The 9,663-nt window shown below is 45.4% G+C and overlaps 1 pseudogene; it reads right to left on the bottom strand.

Annotated features, from left to right (window-relative positions):
- Positions 1 to 447: 447 nt before the first annotated feature.
- Positions 448 to 557, bottom strand: LOC141113025 (U2 spliceosomal RNA; annotated as a pseudogene).
- Between the last annotated feature and the right edge of the window lie 9,106 nt (positions 558 to 9,663).

Below are 9,663 nucleotides of genomic sequence, written 5' to 3' on the forward strand. Positions count from 1 at the left end.
TTTTTTGGCACCCCTGGACTGCCACTCCAGGGGCACACACTCCATAGGCTTTCAAACCCCAACCCTGACCAACAGCCCAGACCACAGCAGTCCCCACTCCAGGCAGAAAGGCACGAAGTTCTGGGAGCTTGGTGAGAGCCCTTTACCATCAGGCCCCACCGTCGCTCCCATCACTCCTTCCTAATTACATTCGGAATTACTAACCGCTCCTCCCCCCCTCTCATAGAGAGGAGCCAGTGTTCTGTCCCGAAAAAAACTGTCCGTAGCTAGAGCTACCCCAATCTAGGCTAGAAGGCCACGGACCCGACCCTCTGGATCAGACCCGGATGCAGCACCCATCCTCACCAGGAGAACCCTTCCGGGCGGCTCGAGCTCGGCCCCGCTGACGTCTCGGTGGGCCTCCAGACACCGGCACTGCCGAACCGTCTTTCCGGGTCCAATTACACCATTGGATTTGCATGCGCCCTCCCTACACTCGGAAGTTGCACAGCGCCTCCTCTGGAAACTGATAAGAACAGATACTACACTTGATCTTAGCCAAAAGGCCGAGAAGCGATAGATAATACAGATACATTACCTAGACAGCCCTTATGTTACCATGTTTCATCTAGACCGTGAGCCGAAGAGAGCTAGCACCTCTAGGCTTTGGTTTTTCTGTTCCCTCTCTACCCATCCCTGCCAATCAAAACCCTGGACCACCTCATTGGTTCAGAAGTGGCATTGAATCCTGATTGGCTGAAATTTAAGCATGCTTCCCACACAAGCAAGAGGCTATCTCTGGTGCCTCTGTGTCTGAAAACCTGAGTACCTGTATATATATATATTCAAAGGGACATGGTAATTTAATTGCAATGGTTCCCTTGCTCCATGATATAAATATGGATTTCAAAATCTCCACCACAGACCGAAGGGTAACTGTTGTTCAGAATAGACCAGTGTGTTTTTTTTAATGATGTTATTTATTTTGTTAGAAAATGGCTGAAATTGAGAAATGAAAGGCATTCTGCGACCCGAAGCATGGATTTTAGTATTGTTATATAAATTGATACGTTCTTTGTGGACCATACTTCTAGGATATCCTCGCTGTCGCAGCCTGTCTTCCATTTCATTTAGTCTAATTTCCCCCGAGTGTGACCGACGTGCACCGAGCCCTTTGAACTTTCCTTATATATATACTGTATATATTTATATACAGTATCTCACAAAAGTGAGTACACCCCTCACATTTTTGGAAATTTTATATTCTCTTTTCATGTGACAACACTGAAGAAATGACACTTTGCTACAATGTAAAGTAGTGAGTGTACAGCTTGTATAACAGTGTAAATTAATTTGCTGTCCCCTCAAAATAACTCAACACACAGCCATTAATGTCTAAACCGCTGGCAACAAAAGTCAGTACACCCCTAAGTGAAAATGTCCAAATTGGGCCCAAAGTGTCAATATTTTGTGTGGCCACCATTATTTTCCAGCACTGCCCTAACCCTGTTTGGCATGGAGTTCACCAGAGCTTCACAGGTTGTCACTGGAGTCCTCTTCCCCTCCTCCATGACGACATCACAGAGCTGGTGGATATTAGAGACCTTGCACTCCTCCACCTTCCATTTGAGGATGTCCCACAGATGATCAATAGGGTTTATGTCTGGAGACATGCTTGGCCAGTCTATCACCTTTACCCTCAGCTTCTTTAGCAAGGCAGTGTTCATCTTGGAGGTGTGTTTGGGGTTATCATGTTGGAATACTGCCCTGCGGCCCAGTCTCGGAAAGGGGGGGATCATGCTCTGCTTCAGTATATCACAGTACATGTTGGCATTCATGGTTCCCTCAATGATCTGTAGCTCCCCAGTGCCGGCAGCACTCATGCAGCCCCAGACCATGACACTCCCACCACCATGCTTGACTATAGACAAGACACACTTGTCTTTGTCCTCCTCACCTGGTTGCCGCCACACACGCTTGTCACCATCTGAACCAAATAAGTTTATCTTGGTCTCATCAGACCACAGGACATGGTTCCAGTAATCCATGTCCTTGGTCTGCTCGTCTTCAGCAAACTGTTTTCGGTCTTTCTTGTGCATCATCTTTAGAAGAGGCTTCCTTCTAGGACAATAGCCATGCAGACCAATTTGATGCAGTGTGCGGCGTATGGTCTGAGCACTGACAGGCTGACCCCCCACCCCTTCAACCTCTGCAGCAATGCTGGCAGCACTCATACGTCTATTTCACAAAGACAACCTCTGGATATGACGCTGGGCACGTGACCTCAACTCCTTTGGTGGACCATGGCGAGGCCTGTTCTGAGTGGAACCTGTCCTGTTATACCGCTGTATGGTCTTGGCCACCGTGCTTCAGCTCAGTTTCAGGGTCTTGGCAATCTTCTTATAGCCTAGGCCATCTTTATGTGGAGCAACAATTCTTTTTTTCAGATCCTCAGAGAGTTCTTTGCCATGAGGTGCCATGTTGAACTTCCAGTGACCAGTATGAGAGAGTGAGAGCGATAACACCAAATTTAACACACCTGCTCCCCATTCACACCTGAGACCTTGTAACACTAACGAGTCACATGACACCGGGGAGGGAAGATGGCTAATTGGGTCCAATTTGGACATTTTCACGTAGGGGTGTACTGACTTTTGTTGCCAGCGGTTTAGACATTAATGGCTGTGTGTTGAGTTATTTTGAGGGGACAGCAAATTTACACTGTTATACAAGCTGTACACTCACTACTTTACATTGTAGACAAGTGTCATTTCTTCAGTGTTGTCACATGAAAAGATGGAATGAAATATTTACAAAAATGTGAGGGTTGTACTCACTTTTGTGAGATACTGTGTATATACACTCACTGGTCACTTTATTAGGTACACCAGTTCAATTGCTTGGTAACACAAATTGCTAATCAGCCAATCACATGGCAGCAACTCAATGCATTTAGGCATCTAGACGTAGTGAAGAAGACTTGCTGAAACCGAACATCAGAATGGGGAAGAAAGGGGATTTAAGTGACATTGAACGTGGCATGGTTGTTGGTGCCAGACAGGCTGGACGGAGTATTTTAAAAACTGTTGATCTACTGGCATTTTCACACACAATCATCTCCTGGGTTTACAAAGAATGAAAATATATTTTTTTTGGAAGAAAATATCCAGTGAGCGGCAGTTGTGTGGAGAAAAATGCCTTGTTGATGTCAGAGGAGAATGGGCAGACTGGTTCCAGATGCTAAAAAGGCAACAGTAACGCAAATAACCACTCGTTACACCCAAGGTATGCAGAATACCATCTCTGAACGCACAACACATCCAACCTTGAAGCAGATGGGCTACAGCAGCAGAAGACCACACCGGGTGCCACTCCTTTCGGCTAAGAACAGGAAACTGAAGCTACAATTCGCTCAGGCTCACCAAAATTGGACAATAGAAGATTGGAAAAACGTTGCCTGGTCTGATGAGTCTGGATTTCAGCTGCGACATTCAGATGGTAGGGTCAGAATTTGGCACATGGATCCATCCTGCCTTGTATCACCGGTTCAGGCAGGTGGTGGGGGTGTAATGGTGTGGGGGATGGGATATCACCGGTTCAGGCTGGTGGTGGGGGTGTAATGGTGTGGGGGATGGGGTATCACCGGTTCAGGCTGGTGGTGGGGGTGTAATGGTGTGGGGGATGGGGTATCACCGGTTCAGGTTGGTGGTGGGGGTGTAATGGTGTGGGGGATGGGGTATCACCGGTTCAGGTTGGTGGTGGGGGTGTAAAGGTGTGGGGGATGGGGTATCACCGGTTCAGGCTGGTGGTGGGGGGTGTAATGGTGTGGGGGATATTTTCTTGGCACACTTTGGGCCCCTTAGTACCAACTGAGCATCATTTAAACGCCTACCTGAGTATTGCTGCCGCTTTTTACCGGTGCGCCCGAGAAACGCTCCGACGGGTCGCGTGGCTGGCCATAGAGTTTACCAGAGACTAGATCGTCTCTGATCGCCTCTATGGTCTTGAAAGACCAGAGCAACATCAGGAGTCAGCTCTGATCCAGGGCGGAAGTACACAAATTGTCCTGGGCGGGAAGGGGGTGTAAGTGCCCGGTATTGAAATGGTTAATCATGGTGGATAGAGACTCCATGAAGAGGGAGAATATAAATGTATCATTAGCTGCTATGTAATTAGGCAAATAAGAGTCACTTTCCCTTCCATTGGATGATGGAACCTGAGAAGCTCGGCTCTTTAGTAGCAGAAACAACAAACGGGCAATAAATGCAAAGCACGAGCATGAAGATCAAGGGCACTGAAAGCTAAAAAAAGCAATAAGGCAAATGTGAAAAAGAGAAAAACAAAACAATAAGTGGAATCATATAACAAAGAAGAAAAAGGAAGAGAAACCCCCCCCTTTATAAATATATATATACACAGTATATTACCAAAAGTTACATAGTAAGGCTCGGTTCACACATGTCAGGTGACTGACAAGTCGCGCTCCATTCAGTGCAATGGAACCACTCTAATCAGAGCGACTCAAGTCGGTCCGAAAAAGGTTCCTGCACTACTTGCGGGCAACTTCAGAGCGGCTTTGCATTGACTTCTTTTAACCACTTACAGACCCGGGAAGATTTGCCCCCTTAATGACCGGCCATTTTTTTGCGATACGGCACTGCTTCGCTTTAACTGACAATAGCGCGGTCGGTCGTGCGACGTTGCACCCGAATAAAATTGATGTCCTTTTTTTTTTCCCACAAGTAGAGCTTTCTTTTGGTGGTATTTAATCACTGCTGGGTTTTTTATTTTTTACAAAAAAAAAAAAAAAAGACCAAAAAAAAACAATTTTGTAACTAAGTAATTTTTCGCCTTCACTGATGTGCGCTGATGAGGCGGCACTGATGGGCTGATCTGGTGGGTATTGATGAGGTGGCACTTATGGGCACTGATGAGGCGGCACTTATGTGCACTCATTAGGTGGCACTAATATGCCGCACTTATGGGCACTGATAGGTGGCACTGATATATGGCACTGATGAGCACTGTTAGGCGGCACTAATGGGCATTGTTAGCCAGCACTGGTGGGCACTGATAGGCGGCACTGGTGGGCACTGATAGGCAGCACTGGTGGGCACTGATAGGCGGTACGGATAGGCGGTACTGAATGGCATTGATGGGTGGGTCTGATGGGCATTGATTGACAGCAGTGATGGGTATTGATGGGCAGCACTGATAGACGGCACTGATTGCCAACACTGACTGGCATCACTAATGGGCACCGATTGGTGGCACTTGTGGGCAGTGGTGGGCACGGATTGCTGCCACTGGTGGGCACTGATCGCTGGCATTGGTGGGCACTGATTTATATGACACTGTTTTTCACTATTGTAATCAGGGCACTGATTACATTCCTAAATGTCGCCCTGCGTGGAGATGCCACTGATTGGCTCTCCTCGTCACACACTCTGTCAGTACACATGTTTACATCTGACCGGCTGTGATTGGACACAGCCGCCCACATGTTTAAAGAGCCGTGGACGCGGCTCTTTCCACAGGTCGGGGTCGCGCCATGTCCTAGCAACGTCCTCCAGACGTAAAGAGTGCCCCCTTGTCCTCAGTGTTGACCTTAAAGTGAATAACTCAACACCAAGTTCACTATATGGACCCCTTATGTATTTATACATGGAGATCATATCCCCCTTATGTATTTATATATGGTGATTATACCCCACCCCCCCAAATTCAGTTCCTCAAATCTTTCCCCATAGCTGAGCTACTCAAAGTATTGGGACACCTGCCTTTACACACACATGAACTTTATTGGCCTCCCAGTCTTAGTCCGTAGGGTTCAATATTGAGTTGGCTCCGCCCTTTGCAGCTATAACAGCTTCAACTCTTCTGGGAAGGTTGTCCACAAGGTTTAGGAGTGTGTCTATGGGAATGTTTGACCATTCTTCCAGAAGCCCATTTGTGAGGTCAGGCACTGATGTTGGACGCTCTAATTCATCCCAAAGGTGTTCTATCAGGTTGAGGCTAGTTCCTCCACCCCAAACTCCCTCATCCATGTCTTTATGGAACTTGGTTTGTGCACTGGTCCATATCATCCATATCAACTCTTCCCAGAAGAGTTGAAGCGGTTATAGCTGCAAAGGGTGGGCCAACTCAATATTGAACCCTACGGACTAAGACTGGGATGCCATTAAAGTTCATGTGTGTGTAAAGGCAAGCGTCCCAATACTTTGAGGAGCTCAGCTATGGGGAAAGATTAGAGGAACTGAATTTATTCTCTTTTGAGAAGAGGAGATTAAGGGGGAATATGATCACTACATATAAATACAAAAGTGGTCAATATATATATATATATATATATATATATATATATATATATATATATATATATATATATATATATATATATATATATATACTGTACAGTATATGAAATGTAATAACCCAGAAAACAGTTAAGACCTAATATCCTTTATTTTGTCCAAGAACCATAAATAGAAATAAAAATGAGATACATTGAGTGAGCCAAAGGGGTAGAGAAATAGATTTGGGTGTCATCAGGCGTACAGGACTAAATGCCATTACATGTTTGCTGTAACTGATTATAAAGCATGAGCTGGAGTTTAGCTCATTCTAAGGATTGATAAGCTGCAATGTACAGTATGATATTTTTGGTTTTGGGTTTAATACGGCTTTAAATCTCCAATGTCATCTACATTCTATATCATGATGGTCATAGCAAAGCTCAGAACAAAAGAGTTCACCAACACCCATCTGAACACCAAACTATGCTTCAATATATCATCCATTGTCAGTTCTTATTCCTCATTACCGTATGTCCTGAAGGTGATGAGTAGGGGCAGCTTCTTTATTAAAGGCGTCCTTTACCAAACAAACCGACACCCTCCAGCTTTGTTGACCTGAATGTTCCCTTTCACTTTCAATAAATTTTTATTAAAGTTTTTGTACATTTTGTACAAAATACAAGGTATCCCAAAAGTCCCCATACATAGAAAAAATGACCAAACTCATATTATATTTTATATTATACTTTAACATTAGTATTTTTTAAAAATATTTTTATACTTGAGTGGGGGAGAAGACTTTATGTGTGCGTAGAAAGAGTTGGCCAATCCATAGATCATTTTTTTGTAAATATATTGTAAAATTTTGTAATGAATATTTTTTAAACAAAGGTACACTTAGATACAATTTCCCATTTTCCCTATGTATGGCGACTTCTGGGACACCCTGTATAACCCATGCAAGTGAAGAACAGAACAATGCGTCAATGAATTCCAGAGTGATAACCATTGAAATAAAATAAGATAACCTAAATGGAATACAATGAATATGTTGAGTTGACCTGAATGTTCACTTTCCTTTGAATACTGAAGTTGAGTTGACCTGAATGCTCACTTTCTTTTGCATACTCTTTGGCTTGGACTAATGTAGGAAAAAATGGAAATTGAAGCCTTACACCACTGCTAGGAGGTCCAGATACAACTTTACTCCAATAGAAGTCAGGGGGACATACCAAGAAGTAGCCAATGCATTTAGAGGGTCCAAAGGCACCCCCTTCATTGAGGCCTGATTGAGAACAATGTCAAAAGGCTAGAAGTGAACTTGACCTACATAGTAGGTGAGGTTGAAAAAAGACCATCAAGTCCAACCTATGTGTGTGATTATGTGTCAGTATTACATTACATATCCCTGTATATTGCGGTCATTCAGGTGATTATCTAATAGTTTCTTGAAGCTATCAATGCTCCCCGCTGAGACCACCGCCTGTGGAAGGGAATTCCACATCCTTGCCGCTCTTACAGTAAAGAACCCTCTACGTAGTTTAAGGTTAAACCTCTTTTCTTCTAATTGTAATGAGTGGCCACGAGTCTTATTAAACTCTCTTCTGCGAAAAAGTTTTATCCCTATTGTGGGGTCACCAGTACAGTATTTGTAAATTGAAATCATATCCCCTCTCAAGCGTCTCTTCTCCAGAGAGAATAAGTTCAGTGCTCGCAACCTTTCCTCATAACTAAGATCCTCCAGACCCTTTATTAGCTTTGTTGCCCTTCTTTGTACTCGCTCCATTTCCAGTACGTCCCTCCTGAGGACTGGTGCCCAGAACTGGACAGCATACTCCAGGTGTGGCCGGACCAGAGTCTTGTAGAGCGGGAGAATTATCGTTTTATCTCTGGAGTTGATCCCCTTTTTAATGCCAATATTCTGTTTGCTTTATTAGCAGCAGCTTGGCATTGCATGCCATTGCTGAGCCTATCATCTACTAGGACCCCCAGGTCCTTTTCCATCCTAGATTCCCCCAGAGGTTCTCCCCCCAGTGTATAGATTGCATTCATATTTTGTCCACCCAAATGCATAATTTTACATTTTTCTACATTGAACCTCATTTGCCATGTAGTCGCCCACCCCATTAATTTGTTCAGGTCTTTTTGCAAGATTTCCACATCCTGCGGAGAAGTTATTGCCCTGCTTAGCTTAGTATCGTCTGCAAATACAGAGATTGAACTGTTTATCCCATCCTCCAGGTCGTTTATGAACAAATTAAATAGGATTGGTCCCAGCACAGAACCCTGGGGAACCCCACTACCCACCCCTGACAATTCTGAGTACTCCCCATTTATCACCACCCTCTGAACACGCCCTTTAATGTTATTTCTTGCGGTGTGATTACTAGTACAGGCATTGTCACCAGCTGGTTTGGCAGCCATACTATTGGCTAACTGGTTTTCCTGAGAGGAGTTGGGTGGAGAAGATAAGCACAGAGGTTTATGGTTGGCCATTGCCCACCATCACCAGCTTTGAGCTTGGAAATTGGAAAAGGGAAATGGAAGCGTCACATCACAGCTAAGAGGTCCAGATACAACTTTATTGCAAAAAAAAAGTCAGGGGGACAATCCAAAGAGTATCCAATGGATTTCAAGGGTGCGAAAGAACCTCTTTCATTAGGCCTTAACCACTTGCCGACCGGGCCATAGCCGAAAGACGGCTGCAGCGCGGTCGGCTTGTTCTGGGTGGACGTCCGTGGGACGTCCTCCGGAACTCTCGCTCCCCGCGCGCCCGGTGGGGCGCGTGCACGATAGTTTCCGTGTTTGCCGGGTTCACGGGACCCGGCGCAACACGGATCGTGGTAAAGGGCCAATGACAGCGGCCCTTTACCACGTGATCGGTCCCTCCAATGAGGGAGCGATCATAATGTCAACAGACTGGGGTCATGCAAAGGTCCCAGCTCTCTTCTCTCCTCACACCGATACAGAGTGAGAGGAGAGAAGAGAGATCGAGTGAAAAAAACATCTAAAATCGTGAGTGAAAGTACTACAGTGCCCAGCAGTGCCATACAGTGCCACACAAGTGCGGCTACAGTGCTAAATTGTGCCCTAGAGTGCCACCAGTGCCACTACAATTCCCATCAGTGCCATTACAGTACCCATCTGTGCCACCAGTGCCACTACACTACCCATCAGTGCCACTACAGTACCCATCTGTGCCACTAGTGTCACAACAGTACCCATCAGTGCCACTACAGTACCCATCAGTGCCACTACAGTACCCATCAGTGCCACTAAAGTGTCCATCAGTGTCACTACAGTGCTCATCTGTGCCATCAGTGCCACTATAGTTCTCATCAGTGCCACGTCAGTGCAACCAGTGCCCATCAGTGCCACCTCTGCCACT

This window comes from Aquarana catesbeiana, linkage group LG11 (assembly GCF_042186555.1).
Source record: "Aquarana catesbeiana isolate 2022-GZ linkage group LG11, ASM4218655v1, whole genome shotgun sequence".
Classification (NCBI taxonomy): domain Eukaryota; kingdom Metazoa; phylum Chordata; class Amphibia; order Anura; family Ranidae; genus Aquarana; species Aquarana catesbeiana.